A 16,821-nucleotide genomic window follows, 5' to 3' on the forward strand; every position below is an offset into this window, starting at 1 on the left:
CAAACAATAATCATGTGTAAATGAGGCTTTAGTCTCCGCCCAAAGTACCCCTTTAGGCCTCGTTCACATGAGCGCTGTTTTCACGCATTAGAAGCGCACACAGAATGTGTTTCTAGAAGAACCAATGGTTTCTTATACAACAGTTGAGATGTATGAATTTTAGATGCGCAAAATCCTCGCACCTAACAAAGATAGGACGTGCAAGGTCGCATCTAAGCTCCATGGTGCGTACAAAGATAGGACCTCACCTATCTTTGGGCGTGCTTTCCATAGACTCCTATGGGAGCTGGATGACACACACCTCCGATCGTGTGAACGGGCTAATTCAAATTACTGGAATTCACCCATTCACGTGATCTTTAGTGCAGTAGAGGCGCAATCTTTTCACGCACCTATACTGCGCTGCCACTGTGCTTGTAAGCTTACGTCCTGGGGATAGCGCAAGGCTGTCAGTCATAGCTGGCCTCCCGCTGCAACAGCTGGGGTGCATCGGAGATGCGCTCCCCCACTGTTAACCCCTTCCCTGCCGTGATCTATGTAGATCGCGGCATGGGAGGGGTTCACAGAGGGAGTGCGCTCCCTCTGTTATGTCACCGGGCTCTCGCGATATAATCGCCCGGCTGGTTGCTATGGCAACAGGATGCCAGACACTGGCGTCCTGTATTGCCAAAGCCTGGGATCGCTGTATAAGCGATAAGGCATGGCAGGGCAGTAGCTCTGCCATGCCTTATCACAGCTATCACCAGTGCTATATTGTAAGTGTCCCAGAGGGACAAAAATTGTGTAAAAAACTGAAAAAAAATGAAAAAAAAGAGAAATGTTAAAAAAAAAGTTAAAAAAAAAGCCTTTTTTAATGCTTTTTCTCATATTAGCATAAAAAAGGTAAAATAAATTAAAACCCCACACTAAAAAAACTAAGGCAAAATGCTAATTTGTAGCATTTTGCCTCCCTAAAAATGCAATAAAAGTAATCAAAAAAGCCATATGTCCCCTAAAATAGTACCAATAAAAACTACAGCTCGTCGCGCAAAAAATAATCCCTCACAGAGCTCCATACATAGAAAAATAAAAAAGTTACAGGACTTTGAATGCAGCGATTTAGAAAAAAAAAGATTTTTTTAAAAAAAAGGGTTTTTATTGCAGAAAAGTGGAAAAACCTAAAAAAAATGTAAGAATTTTGGTATTGTTGTAACCGTACCGGCCCACAGAAAAAATGGATCGTGTTATTTGTGCTGCATGATTAACGCTGTAAAAAATGTTTAAAAAATCTATGGCAGAATTGATGCGTTTTCTCTCCCTTCTATCATAAAAAAATACTAAAAGTTTTACGATATAGTCTATGTACTCAAAAATGGCGCCGATAAAAACTACAGTTCGCCACGCAAAAAACAAGCCCTTATACGGCCGCGTCGATGGAAAAATAAAAAAAGTTATGTCTTTTGAAAAATGGAGAAGAAAATTAGCCAAAAATCGTTGCGTCCTTATGCCCCAAAATAGGCCGTGTCATTAGGAGGTTAATGACAGCTAATCTTGTAGATCAGCACTCATCATCCGGTTTACATAAAGCAGTATAAAAGCACTTTTTTATCTCATCAATATGCCTGGCTTTACAATTGCCATAACGTGTAACAGTCCCAGTACCTCTAAAAAAGACTCTATCTGAAAAGACAATGGTTTATGGGCTAACAAAATTTGCTTCTATACTCTCAAGTGATATCAAGGTATTTAGAATATAGCAATTGTCCAATAACACAGCACTGGTATAGGGAAGGATCCTCAGAAAGATGGAAGGCTGAGTCAACCTTGAGACGGCTGCCTGAACCTTGTGGGGATTGAGCTTGCAACCTTCAGGTCATGAGCTAGAGCTTAGGAACAGCATACTGATGCCTTAACACTCTGCATCACACGAGGCCCTTAAATCTTCAGGCTCACTGGACCAGTGCATAGTGGTAAAGCTGGACTTATCAGATGCTTTGCCATCTAAATTTTACTATTTGTGAATTTTACTTCCAAAAGGTTGACTTAATGGAGAGTTTTTACCATGTTTAGCAGTGAAAAGGTGCAATAGGACCACATCCCATTCAATCCCCGCCTTGTGGGAGAATTAAAAGAATCGTGGACTTGATTCATTTTGTAGGCTTGAGTGAAGTAATGGATCTTCTAATACTGTCTCCTCTGTTCAGTTAATTAGACATGTCTTAATGGGTGTCTGGGATTAATCTACTACAGAACAGCCTTACTTTAGTTAATAAGGTGAGGAACTGTATAATGTAATTAAGTAAGGCTCCAAAGTAGTTCTTTAAACAACAGTAAAGCAATACCGTGCTAATAGATGGCCACACTAATATATGGAGCTAATTTATGGCTGGGCACCATTTCCCAAATTTGAAAGAAATGTATGTAGTAGAAAAATGTGCAGCCTTAATTGTACTGTTGGGTCATAGGGGTCTAGAGTGTAATTAAAAAGCCTTGGTTAGAATGACGGTGTCTAGTATAAATGATCCCAGATATTAGTGGGCTATATTATTATTGAACTATTGTACATTTAGTACAATATATTATTTAAAAATCCATAAGTGGAAAATGAATTTATTTTTCATTGTATCTTAAAGTAGACCAATGAATATTTATACACAGACAGAAGGTAATGTAATAAAAGGCATTTATACCGTACAGATTTCACCCACTTAGTTGTGTTTTCCCAATAGACCATTGTACCATATGCCAAACCATAGACTTCTTATATGATCTCCAGGAAGACAGAAACTATAGGTAATTAAATAATGAAAACAGTACACAACATTTTGGTGTGCTACATTCTAATTTTGTAAATATATCACAAACTTTATTTTAAAAATACCTAATTTTCACACTGGTCACTGAGGCCTCCCGATAGGCTGACACATTTCTCAGCTTGAGCTTTATACATTGGTGCATGTTTGACAATCTTCTCGTTATCGAGAGTGGTCTGCTTTTTGTGGAACAACTATTATTTGATTAATTGCTTGATAGAGCAAAAGTAAGCAACAATTCTTTGATGTAAACACAGCCAGCAACTGGGTGATAAGAGAGAATTAGTTCACTAGTCATTTAAGGCCAATTTACACACAAAGATAATCGTTCAAAAGATAGGCTTTGAGCGATTGTTTTGCATAAATTGCTAATGCGATTAGCAGCTAGTTATCTTTATTTGCATGTAAATGAGCCTCTGGAGCGGTATGAAGAGAACAGCAGGTGGTCTGTTCTCTGCATTCAGCTCCTTTAGGCTGCAAGCTGAAGCTGAATACAATGTAATCAGCGCTCCCATGGAGAAAACAGCACCATGGACAGTAAACACAACATGTGGTCTGTGTTATCTTCTCTCCGACTGAATGATGGATTTTATGGTGGTCATCTAAAAATCATTGTTCAGCCGAAGAGTGAAAGATGGGAGCATTTACACACAATGATTGTTGCTTAAACGATGGCTTTGAGTGATTTTTGAGCGATAATCTTTGCGTGTAAATGGGCCTTTAGTTTCAGCACTCTGAAGAATAGTCACTGGTTGATTAATTGTCATCTATTGTAAACAGTTAATCATTGTCTTTCAACAAGTAGCCAACAACTCTGCTGAGAGATTGTGCCTGGTTTTAACATTTTGCTCCCCCACTTAACACTCATTGGTTCCAAAAACATATAGCTTGTGCAAGTGATTCTCGACTGAACAATCCCTGCTGGTCTTCAAAAGAACTCTCACTGCTACGGTCTCTGGCTGACTTTGGTCTTCAATGATACACTCATTGTAGCACCAATTGTTCAGTCAAGCCAGCCAGAGACAACAACAACAAGTGTTCAGTTGAAGACCGGTCGCATGAATTTACAGTAAGTCCATTCAGTGGACTTGGCAATCAATGAGTATGGATTGGGGAGGGGTTAAAATGTCAAATACAAATCAGCCAAAGAGCCACACACACCCTCTGTTATACAGCTGGAGGCAGATAACACATGATCACGCTAATAGGTATCAGCAACAGCTCAGGTCCTCCTCCCTCTCACGACATAGCAACTTCTGCTTACTCTTGTATAGAACATATTAAGCTGCTTTCTTATGTTCGAGTGTGCTATAAAGCAAATTTCTGAAAATACTATTTAAGTAACTCATTCGATTACTGATATCTAACAGATATCGGCGACTGAATGAAAGTAAATGGCAGGGCACACAGGATCACCATTTCAGCTCCCCATGATGATCGGATTGCTTTAGGAGGCTGAAATGGCTAACCTGCAGCCTACGGCAGTTCCATGCTGCCTTCTTCCTGGCATCCCGCCTCTCTGCACCCAGTGGGCGCAAGCGCAATCGAAGGACAGGCCCTGGAAATTTGAAATTTCCCTGCTTTTCACTACCAAAGTCAGCAGAGAGCAGACATCGGGGGGCTGCACATTGCAGTTCCCAGGCATGAGATCGCTATTAACAGCCATAATAGTGACCTTGTGCAAAGTAAAAAAAAGTTTAACAAATGTCAAATTAAAGTAAAAGTTTCAGCTCCTCTCATGGATCGGATCCATGGAGGGAGCTGAAAGTACTCAACTCCGTCCTCCGTGATGTCCCATTGCGTTCTGGTCCTTCCAGGACCTGATGCCGTCTTCTGCACGCCAGACAGAAAATGTTGGCACATGCGCAGAAGGCCGGCGGGCCCGTGAGATTTAAATCTCCTTGCTCCTGGCTAGCATGAGAAGCTGAGAGCCTGGAGATTTCACAGGGTGATGTGGTACGTGCTCCCTGGTCACATGATCACCGTTATCCAATGGATAACGGTGATCATGTGAAAAGTGAAAAAAAAGTTAGTTTCACCTCCGGTCACAGATCTGATCCGTGAGTGGAGGTAAAATTAGTTATCCAAGGCCCTTCAGCGATGTCCCCCGATGGGATCTTTATCTGCGGACCTTTCCCCAGCTTCAGCGCATGCGTCAGTCGGCAAAATGGCGAATGCAAGCGCAGAAGCTGGGGAGGGCCCGTGAAATTTAAAATCAGCTTGCTCCTGGCCACTAAAGGTAGCTGAGAGCCTGAAGCAGTGACTGGTGGCCTTGTTGAGTGGTCCCTGGTCTTGTGATAAAAAGGTAGTGATCTACCTAAGGCTGGTCTCACACTACCAGATGGAAATTGCGAATCCTGCATGCTTTTAATCCGCAGTAATGCATGGATCAATCAAATGCATTAGACTACACAATTGCGCTCACATTAGCGGTTCAGCATTATGTAATCCACTTGCAGAAAACAGAACACAGCATGTTCTATTTTACTGCAGATATCCATGAAATAAAGCCCTTGAACTGTATGGTCGCGGATATACCCACAGTCTGTACACAATTGCATTGTATACGGGCTGCGGGTAAGCAAAAAAAGATGTACAGCACATGACAGTTGGGGTGCAAGTCTCCATTTATTAGTCTGCTGTACAAAAAAACTGTTTTTAAAATGACACAATTCCAAAAAAAATAAAAATCATCATTTTCTTTTCTTTCTGCTTTGCTTGGATTCATTCAAAAACTGTTGGGTCAAAATATGCAGTACACCTCTAGATGAATTCATTAAGGGGGTCTAGTTTTCAAAATGGGGTCATTTGTGGGGGTTCTCCATCGTTTTGGCCGCTCAAGGGCTCTACAATTGTGAGACGGGGCCTAAATCACCTTCAAAAAAAAATTCTATTCTAAAAGCCACGGGATGCTCCTTTTGATTTGGGCCCCGTTGTGCATACAGATATAAGATTAGAGCCACAATGGGTATGTTTCTGAAAACAGGGGTATCCATTTTGGGGTTTAAACCCTCATTTTCATGTGCACTATAGAAAAAAATCTGTCTTTACAATGACATATTTGCAAAAAATACAAAATTATACTTTTTCTCCTATAAATTGCATTAACTCCTGAAAAGAAACTGTGGGATAAAATACTCCTGACCTCCCTCAGTGAATACATTAAGGGGTATATTTTTTAAATGGGGTCATTTGTGGGGGTATCTATCATTCTGATACCTATAAGCCTTTGAAATCTTGGCTTGGTGGAGGAAAACAAACTGTTTCCCAAAATGTTAATAATTAATGTTAAATTTGTACATCTTCTAAATGGTTTAACCCCTTGAGTGGCGGGTTTCCTACCACTCTGTTGTGCCCACCAGGGCAGGTTTTTTTAAATGGTCTAATCATTGAATTTCAGCTAATTTTGCAGTTGTGTCTCAAGAGCCATAACTTTTTCATTTTTCCATTGACATGGCCATATAAGGGCTTGTTTTTTGCGGGACAAGTTGTGATTTTTTAAACAGGGGGGAGGAAAAAAAGAAATGGGGAAAAAAGAAAAAAAGGGGGCCATGTCATTAAGGGGTTAAATAATGTATTAACTTCCTTCTCTGGGTCATTACGACGCACACGGATACCACATGTGTGATTGTATTTTTGATTTTTTACAAAGTAAAGGGAGACAAGTGTTTTTATTATTTTTTTCATAATTTTTTAACATTTTTTTATTTTTATTTATTTATTTTTTTTGTCCCTTTAGGGGACTTCTACAGGGACCCATCAGGACCCCTGATCACATTCCAGGGGTCCGATGGTGACAGCCCTTTACATGCTGCAGTGACAGCCCTTTACATGCTGCAGTCACATAGACTGCAGCATGTAAAGGGTTAACACAGCAGAGATCGGAGGTTTTCTCTGATCTCTGCTGTAAGAGCTAGTACCTAGCTGTCCTCTGACAGCTAACAACCAGCTCTCCCTGCCACAGAGACCATCGGCTTGCTTCTGACAAGCCGATGGTCTCTATGGCAACCTGTAAACAAAGCAGGAGATTGCCGGCATATCGGCAATATCTTCTGCTTGTTTTTCAAAGCCCTTGCTTTGTTCTCTGTGGGTCTGTGCAGGCAGAGCACACTGTCACAGCTTGTGGCATTGTGCTCTGCAGCTCCCATAGTGATACATAGCCCGGAAATCTTCCGGGCTATGTTGCTATGAGCAGTGGAGCTCGTCCCGGAAAATTTCCGGGCGTGCCACCCAAGGGGTTAAAAGAAGTTTTTCCAATGTGCTTCCAGAATAAAGTAAAGATGAAAATATATCTCTCATCAAAAAATTGTACAGTATGTTTGCACATATTTGAGGTATTGCAGTTAAAAATGTTTAAAAAAAATCACAATTTTTCTTCAAAATTTTCCCAATATTGGCCCTTTTAATAAATATACACAAATGCTATCAGTCTTTTTACCACCTAACTGAAGTACAATATGTGGCAAAAAAACAATGTCAGAATCACTTGGATATGCAAAACCTTTACAGAGTTATTCTATGTTAAAGTGACAAATGTTAGATTTCCAAAATTTGGCCTGGTCATTAAGGCACAAACAGGTTTGGTCACTAAAGGCTTAAGAAAGCTGAAATAACTGCAGTTGAAGACCACATTGGGTTCCACTGAGGTCAATAAGAATCATGAAACTAAGGATAACGAAGGCACAAAACTTGCAAGACTAATCATGGTATATAATGGTTTCAGCAAAGAAAACAAAATCATCATGTGTCAAGATCTCTGTTTGCAGTCAGTCATGGGAACTTTCATGGTTTGCTCCCAGTGGATAAAAATTTGTCCTGGTCATGTGATAGAAAATGTCCGTTACTTACCGACTGAGGAGTGCATATAGATGCATCCTCCTCTCACCATGCAGGTAGCTGACTACCAAATGGAGGAGCCAATAACACCTGTGCAGGACACCGATAAGACAGCCACTCACACTGCCTCTTGATAATGAGGGGGGGGGATGCTTGGTGTAAACTCCCACACATAGTGGATACAGGGTGCCAGACCATTCTGATATATGTAGTTCACCATGCAGGCCAGCAACCTATTAATGACGCCATGATAATTCGGCGGGTTGCCCTGCATTTCAAACAGTGAACCACATTGGTACTGCCACCCTGGGCTCCCCCTGGAGTCTTAAAGCCACACTGCACGTGAATGATAGATAATAAATGCAAGGCATTGGTTGGATGTTGGCCAAGATACATGAACCCACTAACCACTTCACGGTTCCTTGCATTGTAGTGGGAGTGTACACCAAGCATCCACCCCACTCATTATCAAGAGGCAGTGTGAGTGGGTGTTTTATGGGTGCCCTCACAGGTGTTATTGGCTCCTCCATTTGGTAGTCAGCTACCTGCATGGTGAGAGGAGGATGCATCTATATGCACTCATCACCCACTAAGTAACGGCCATTTTGTGTGATTGTTTTTAATTCTTGATTTCCCCTTCTGTGATGCATTTATATTAGTGTAGGGACCCACTACAACGCAAAGAACCGTGAAGTGGTTAGTGGGCTCACGTATCTTGGCCAACATCCAACCAATGCCTTGCATTTATTATCTATCATTCACATGCAGTGTGGTTTTAAGACTCCAGGGGGAGCCCAGGGTGGCAGTACCAATGTGGTTCACTGATGGATATGCAGGGCAACCTGCCGAATTATCATGGCATCATTAATAGGTTGCTGGTCTGCATGGTGAACTACATATATCAGAATGGTCTGGCACCCTGTATCCACTATGTGTGGGAGTGTACACCAAGCATCCACCCCCCTCATTATCAGGAGGCAGTGTGAGTGGGTGTCTCATCGGTGCCCTCACAGGTGTTATTGGCTCCACCATTTGGTAGTCGGCTACCTGCAAGGTGAGAGGAGGATGCATCTATATGCACTCCTCAGTCAGTAAGTAACAGCCATTTTCTGTGATTGTTTTTAATTCTTGATTTCCCCTTCTGTGGTCCTGTGATAGATAGCAAATCCAAAGGGAATCCCAGAGTTGGTCTTGATAAAAATGGTTAAAAACTAGAGATGAGCGAACGTACTCGGTAAAGCACTACTAGTCCGAGTAATGTGCTTTATCCGAGTACCTCCCCGCTCGTCCTGAAAGATTCGGGGAGCGCCGCGGAGCGGGGAGCTGCAGGGGAGAGCGGGGAGGAACGGAGGGGAGATCTCTCTCTCCTTCTCTCCCACCCGCTCTCCCCTGCTCCCCGCCGCAACTCACCTGTCAGCAGCGGCGCTCCCCGAATCTTTCAGGACGAGCGGGGAGGTACTCGGATAAAGCACATTACTCGGACGAGTAGTGCTTTACCGAGTACGTTCGCTCATCTCTATTAAAAACATTAGTTTAACAAAACATTTAAAAGTAAGACAACTTTTTAATGGATTAAGAAACTCGTGTTTTTAACTATTTTTCTCAAAAGGAGTGCTGAGATTCAGAAGATCGTTCAAACAAGCGAAACTAAATGATAATCATTCAGTTTAAATGCAGCCAACGACAAACAAATAGAGCATGCTGTGAACTATTTCTCATGTGTATCGATAGAAGTGATTCCACACACATGAGCATGGATCAATGAAAGTCCATTGGCTTTCATTGACTCTATTCACTGTGTTTCACACGATCATGCAACACGTTGAAAACACGGTCTTGGATATAAGCCCTAAGAGAAACAAAGTCATCTTGTATATTTGATACCTTTTAAAGCCTAACAAAAAGACATGATGTTATGGCAAGTTTTCGAACTTACTTTGGGTTCTTCCTCAGGCTTAATAGAATAGATCTGAAGTTATATATATATATATATATATATATATATATATATATATATATATATATATATATATATATATATATATATATATATATATGTATATATATATGTATATATATATATATATATATATATATATATATATATATATATATATACTATATATATATATATATATATATATATATAACAAGTGACCGGGGAAGAATAAGGACAAAGCTCGAGTAGCTCGGGCATTTATGACACAGGCTGGACAAATCTGCAAAGGACTCTGGTCTGTTGATGTAGCCTCATAAGAAAGATATCATCTGCATTTCACAACGGTTCACGATATTGGAACTTCGAATGTCCGCAGCTTGAATATAGGCAAACTGGAAATTGTAAAAACTGAACTGGAATGGAATCAATATTTTTGGCATCAATGATATACACTGGACAGGCAGTGGCTATTTTAGCAGCAACAACTACACGGCTTACCACTCTGGGAATGACAACAGCAGGCACAATGGAGTAGCCCTCATCACAAAGAAGAAAACTGCTAAAGCGGTTAAATGTTTCAATGCCATAAATGAAGGAATCATATCCCTAGGCTTCCATGAGAAGCCTCACTCGCTCACAGATTTTCACATTTATGCACCCACCACTGGTGCAAAAAAAGAGGACGTTAAAAAATGTTATGCGGATCTTCAACAAGCTATCAATCAAGGCAAACGCAAAAGTTGGCATGGGAGAAGAACCACTAGTCGTAGGTAAGCTCAGATCAAGAGAATGGAATGAGGTTGGTGATCATTTGGTTCAATGCTGTCAAGAAAATTGATTAATGATTGCAAACACATGGTTTGAGCAGACAAAATACTGTTTATACACATGGATAGCCCCGAATGGACAGGATGGCAACCATGTCGACTATTTGCCAACAACGTTGAAAAAGCTCAGTACAAGTAGTCAAAACGCTACCTGGTGCAGATTGTGGTACTGACCACCAGCTACTCATTGTGAAAGTCAAATTCGGCTTCAACAACACAAAAAGTTCACCGGAAAGTGAATATTTTGACACCAGCAACATCCCAGCAGAATATGTGGTAGTGGTAAAAAACAGATTTGAGTCACTACGCACAACTGGAAGAACTCCAGATGAATTATGGGAAGAAATGAAATTTACTATAACAGATACAGTGGAACAATTCATCCCATAAAGTAAACCAACAAAAAGACCAAAATGGTTCTCGAATGCAACAATCAAAATCACCAGCAAGAGACAAACCGCCAAAGCCACTGGCAACAGCATTGATTTCAGATTGCTAAATGCTAAATTTCACAGAGAAGCAAGGTGAGATAAGGAGTGTTACTGCCATAAGCAGTGTGCAAAACTGGAAGATGCAAGCAAGCAAGGTAACGCCCGTGAGATTTTCACCCATGTGAAACAGGTACGGGTACAATTTGCAACCCACAAAGCAGCAACTATCAAAGATTGAAATGGCAAAGTACTTCATAGTGAAGATCAAATTAAACAAAGGTGGCAAGAATACACAGCAAAGCTATATGCAGGCAGTGGACCAAGTCAATCAACCAGTCAAGAGCCAGATCTTCTGGAGGAGGAGAAAGCCTGCGCTATGAAACAACTTTCGAACTGGAAATCCACAGGCATTGACCACAAACCAGTGCCAATCCCAATGTTAACAATACTTTGTCAACAGAACTGAATGACCAAATCATGGCTCAAAGACTGGACAAAAGCAATCTTTGTCCCACTTCCAAAAAAAGGTGATATGCAGGAAACCATCAGACCATCGCACTTCTATTGCATGGAAGCAAAATCCTAGCTTAGGATATGGAACCAGAGATCAAATTGCAAACCTACCGTAGACCATGGAGAGGACATGAGAATATCAGAAGGACATATACATGTGCTTCATAGACTACAGCAAAGCATTCGACTGCATTGAACAGTGGAAATGTGTGAAGCAAGTTGGTATCCCAGAGCATCTGGAAAAATTGATACGAAGCCACAGTATGGACAGCATTCGGTAGCACTGACTGGTTTGAGGTTGAGAAAGGCATCCGACAAGGCTGCATTCTATCACTGGCCCTGTATAATCTGTACGCCAAAACAATCATGATTCGATGCAACCTGGACGAACCAGCAATTGGAGTGAAAATTGGTTGGAGATACATCAACAACCTTCAATATGCCAATGATACAATGTTGCTCACAGAAAGTGAAAAGCATCTGGTATATTTTATCCAAAGAGTTAAAGAAGAAAGTGAACGCATTGGGTTGTACCTTAACATAAAGAAAACAAAGGTAATGATGACAGCAAGTAATGGTACAGTCCACATAAAAATCGACAATGCGGGAATTGAATTGGTTAAAAATTTCCTCGTTCTCGGATCCATGATTGACAGCAATGGAAAACCAGAACCAGAAATCAAATGAAGAATTGTACTTGGCTGTAGCGCAATTCAAGGAATGGCAGGGATATGGAAGAACAAAGATAGTAGCATTTCTACACAGAGACTAATGATTAATGCAGTTGTGTTCTCCATATAATGAAAACAAAGGTTTGGTACGGTGTTAGCCAGTAGAGCAAAATGTGAGTGTTCCCAGCAAGAGAAACCAAGTAATCTTGTAGATATGATACCTTTTAATGGCTAACAAAAATATTACATCATGTATTTTTGTTAGCCATTAAGAGGTATAATATCTACAAGATTACTTGGTTTCTCTTTCTGGGAACAATCACATTGTTCTCCATATATGCATGCAAAAGTTGGACACTCAAGACGGCAGATAGAAGGGAAAATTGAAGTTTTTGAACTATAGTGCTGGAGAAGAATGTTGCGTATACCATAGACTGCAATGGTCACCAACAAGATGGAGCGCATCAAATCAAAAATATCACTAGAGGTCAAGATCAACCAACAGTGGCTCTCATAATTTAGACATATCATGCGAGCCAATTTTCTGGGAACAACATTGATGTTCGGCACAGTTAGTGGGTCGCGAAGAAGAGAACGACAAAGAACATGCTGGCTGGGCGCAATCAAGGCTTATACAAATATCAAGAATAGGAAAGCATGGAGAACGTTGATCCATAAAGTGACCAAAAGTAGGCCTCGACTGAACGGATATCATTACATATATATATATATATATATATATATATATATATATATATATATATATATATAAAAGGTATCATTTCTACAAGATTACTTGGTTTCTCTTACTGAGAACAGTCACAGTTTGCTCTACTGTCTAACATGGCACCAAACTTTTTGCTTTTTACATAGGAACTTGGCAAATAAGAATCGCTTGATTCTCGTCGGCTGTAAAAGGGGCATAACTAGAGATGAGCGAGCACCAAAATGCTCGGGTGCTCGTTACTCGAGACAAACTTTTCGCGATGCTCGAGGGTTCGTTTCGAATAACAAACCCCATTGAAGTCAATGGGCGACCCGAGCATTTTTGTATATCGCCGATGCTCGCTAAGGTTTTCGTTTGTGAAAATCTGGGCAATTCAAGAAAGTGATGGGAATGACACAGCAACGGATAGGGCAGGCGAGGGGCTACATGTTGGGCTGCATCTCAAGTTCCCAGGTCCCACTATTAAGCCACAATAGCGGCAAGAGTGCCCCCCCCCTCCCAACAGCTTTTACTTCTGAAAAGCCCTCATTAGCAATGCATACCTTAGCTAAGCACCACACTACCTCCAACAAAGCACAATCACTGCCTGCATGACACTCCGCTGCCACTTCTCCTGGGTTACATGCTGAACCCCCCCCCCACGACCCAGTGTCCACAGCGCACACCAAACTGTCCCTGCCCAGCCTTCAGCTGCCCTCATGCCACGCCACCCTCATGTCTATTTATAAGTGCGTCTGCCAGAGGAACCGCAGGCACACACTGCAGAGGGTTGGCATGGCTAGGCAGCGACCCTCTTTAAAAGGGGCGGGGTGATAGTCCACAATGCTGTACAGAAACAATGAGAAATCCAATCCTGTGCCACCTCCATCTGGAGCTGCACACGTGGGCATAGCAATGGGGAACCTATGTGCCACACACTATTCATTCTGTCAAGGTGTCTGCATGCCCCAGTCAGACCGCGGTTTTTTATAAATAGTCACAGGCAGGTACAACTCCGCAATGGGAATTCCGTGTGCACCCACAGCATGGGTGGCTCCCTGGAACCCACCAGCTGTACATAAATGTATCCCATTGCAGTGCCCTGGACAGCAGAGCTAACGTCAGATTAAATGCAGGTGGGCTTCGGCCCACACTGCATGCCCCAACCGGACCAGGGTTTTTAATTCATAGACACAGGCAGGTACAACTCCCTATTGTGAAGTCCCTGTGGACCGACAGCATGGGTGGGTGCCAGGAAGCCACCGGCGGTACATAAATATATCCCATTGCATTGCCCATCACAGCTGAGGTAATGTCATGTTTAATGCAGGTGGGCTTCGGCCCACACTGCATGCCCCAGTCAGACTGGGGTTCTTTAGAAGTGGACAGATGCAGTTACAACTCCCTGTGGACCCACAGCATGGGTGGCTCCCTGGAACCCACCGGCGGTACATAAATATATCCCATTGCATTGCCCATCACAGCTGAGGTAATAATGTCATGTTTAATGCAGGTGGGCTTCGGCCCACACTGCATGCCCCAGTCCGACTGGGCTTCTTTAGAAGTGGACACATGTAGTTACAACTCCGTGTGGACCGACAGCATGGGTGGGTGCCAGGAAGCCACTGGCGGTACATAAATATATCCCATTGCAGTGCCCATCACAGCTGAGGTAATGTCATGTTTAATGCAGGTGGGCTTCTGCCCACACTGCATGCCCCAGTCAGACTGGGGTTCTTTAGAAGTGAACAGATGCAGTTACAACTCCCTGTGGACCCACAGCATGGGTGGCTCCCTGGAACGCACCGGCGGTACATAAATATATCCCATTGCATTGCCCATCACAGCTGAGGTAATAATGTCATGTTTAATGCAGGTGGGCTTCGGTCCACACTGCATGCCCCAGTCAGACTGGGTTTTTTTAGAAGTGGACACATGTAGTTATAACTCCGTGTGGACCGACAGCATGGGTGGGTGCCAGGAAGCCACCGGCGGTACATAAATATATCCCATTGCAGTGCCCATCACAGCTGAGGTAATGTCATGTTTAATGCAGGTGGGCTTCGGCCCACACTGCATGCCCCAGTCCGACTGGGGTTCTTTAGAAGTGGACAGATGCAGTTACAACTCCCTGTGGACCCACAGCATGGGTGGCTCCCTGGAACCCACCGGCGGTACATAAATATATCCCATTGCATTGCCCATCACAGCTGAGGTAATAATGTCATGTTTAATGCAGATGGGCTTCGGCCCACACTGCATGCCCCAGTCAGACTGGGGTTCTTTAGAAGTGGACACATGTAGTTACAACTCCGTGTGGACCGACAGCATGGGTGGGTGCCAGGAAGCCAACGGCGGTACATAAATATATCCCATTGCATTGCCCCTCACAGCTGAGGTAATAAATTCATGTTTAATGCAGGTGGGCTTCGGCCCACACTGCATGCCCCAGTCAGACTGGGGTTCTTTAGAAGTGGACAGATGCAGTTACAACTCCCTGTGGACCCACAGCATGGGTGGCTCCCTGGAACCCACCGGCGGTACATAAATACATCCCATTGCAGTGCCCAACACAGCTGATGTAACGTCAGCTGTAATGCAGGTGGGCTAAAAATTCATTTGATTACACTGTAGGCGAGGGCCCCCAAAAATTGGTTTACCAACAGTACTAATGTACCTCAGAAAAATTGCCCATGCCCAACCAAGAGGGCAGGTGAAACCCATTAATCGATTTGGTTAATGTGGCTTAATTGGTAACTAGGCCTGGAGGCAGACCAGTTAAAATAAAAATTGGTTGAGGTGAAAGTTTCAACGCTTTAATGAGCATTGAAACGTCTAAAAATTGTTTAGAAAAATTATATGACTGAGCCTTGTGGGCCTAAGAAAAATTGCCAGTTCGGCGTGATTATGTGAGGTTTCAGGAGGAGGAGCAGGAGGAGGAGGAATATTATACACAGATTGATGAAGCAAAAAGGTCCCGGTTTTTGATGGGGATAGAGAACGATGCTTCCATCCGCGGGTGCAGCCTACGTATTGCTTAGGTATCGCTGCTGTCCGCTGGTGGAGAAGAGAAGTCTGGGGAAATCCAGGCTTTGTTCATCTTGATGAGTCTTAGCCTGTCGGCACTGTCGGTTGACAGGCAGGTACGCTTATCTGTGATGATTCCCCCAGCCGCACTAAACACCCTCTCTGACAAGACGCTAGCCGCAGGACAAGCAAGCACCTCCAGGGCATACAGCGCGAGTTCAGGCCACGTGTCCAGCTTCGACACCCAGTAGTTGTAAGGGGCAGAGGCGTCACGGAGGACGGTCGTGCGATCGGCTACGTACTCCCTCACCATCCTTTTACAGTGCTCCTGCCGACTCAGCCGTGACTGGGGAGCGGTGACACAGTCTTGCTGGGGAGCCATAAAGCTGTCAAGGGCCTTAGAGAGTGTTGCCCTGCCTGTGCTGTACATGCTGCCTGATCTCCGCGCCTCCCCTGCTACCTGACCCTCGGAACTGCGCCTTCGGCCACTAGCGCTGTCGTATGGGAATTTTACCATCAGTTTGTCCGCCAGGGTCCTGTGGTATAGCAACACTCTCGAACCCCTTTCCTCTTTGGGTATGAGAGTGGAAAGGTTCTCCTTATACCGTGGGTCGAGCAGTGTGTACACCCAGTAATCCGTAGTGGCCAGAATGCGTGTAACGCGAGGGTCACGAGAAAGGCATCCTAACATGAAGTCAGCCATGTGTGCCAGGGTACCTGTACGCAACACATGGCTGTCCTCACTAGGAAGATCACTTTCAGGATCCTCCTCCTCCTCCTCAGGCCATACACGCTGAAAGGATGACAGGCAAGCAGCATGTGTACCCTCAGCAGTGGGCCAAGCAGTCTCTTCCCCCTCCTCCTCATCTTCCTCCTCCTCCTCCTCCTCCTCACCACGCTGAGATATAGACAGGAGGGTGCTCTGACTATCCAGAGACATACTGTCTTCCCCCGGCTCTGTTTCCGAGCGCAAAGCGTCTGCCTTTATGCTTTGCAGGGAACTTCTCAAGAGGCATAGCAGAGGAATGGTGACGCTAATGATTGCAGCATCGCCGCTCACCACCTGGGTAGACTCCTCA

This window comes from Eleutherodactylus coqui, chromosome 9 (assembly GCF_035609145.1).
Source record: "Eleutherodactylus coqui strain aEleCoq1 chromosome 9, aEleCoq1.hap1, whole genome shotgun sequence".
Lineage (NCBI taxonomy): Eukaryota > Metazoa > Chordata > Amphibia > Anura > Eleutherodactylidae > Eleutherodactylus > Eleutherodactylus coqui.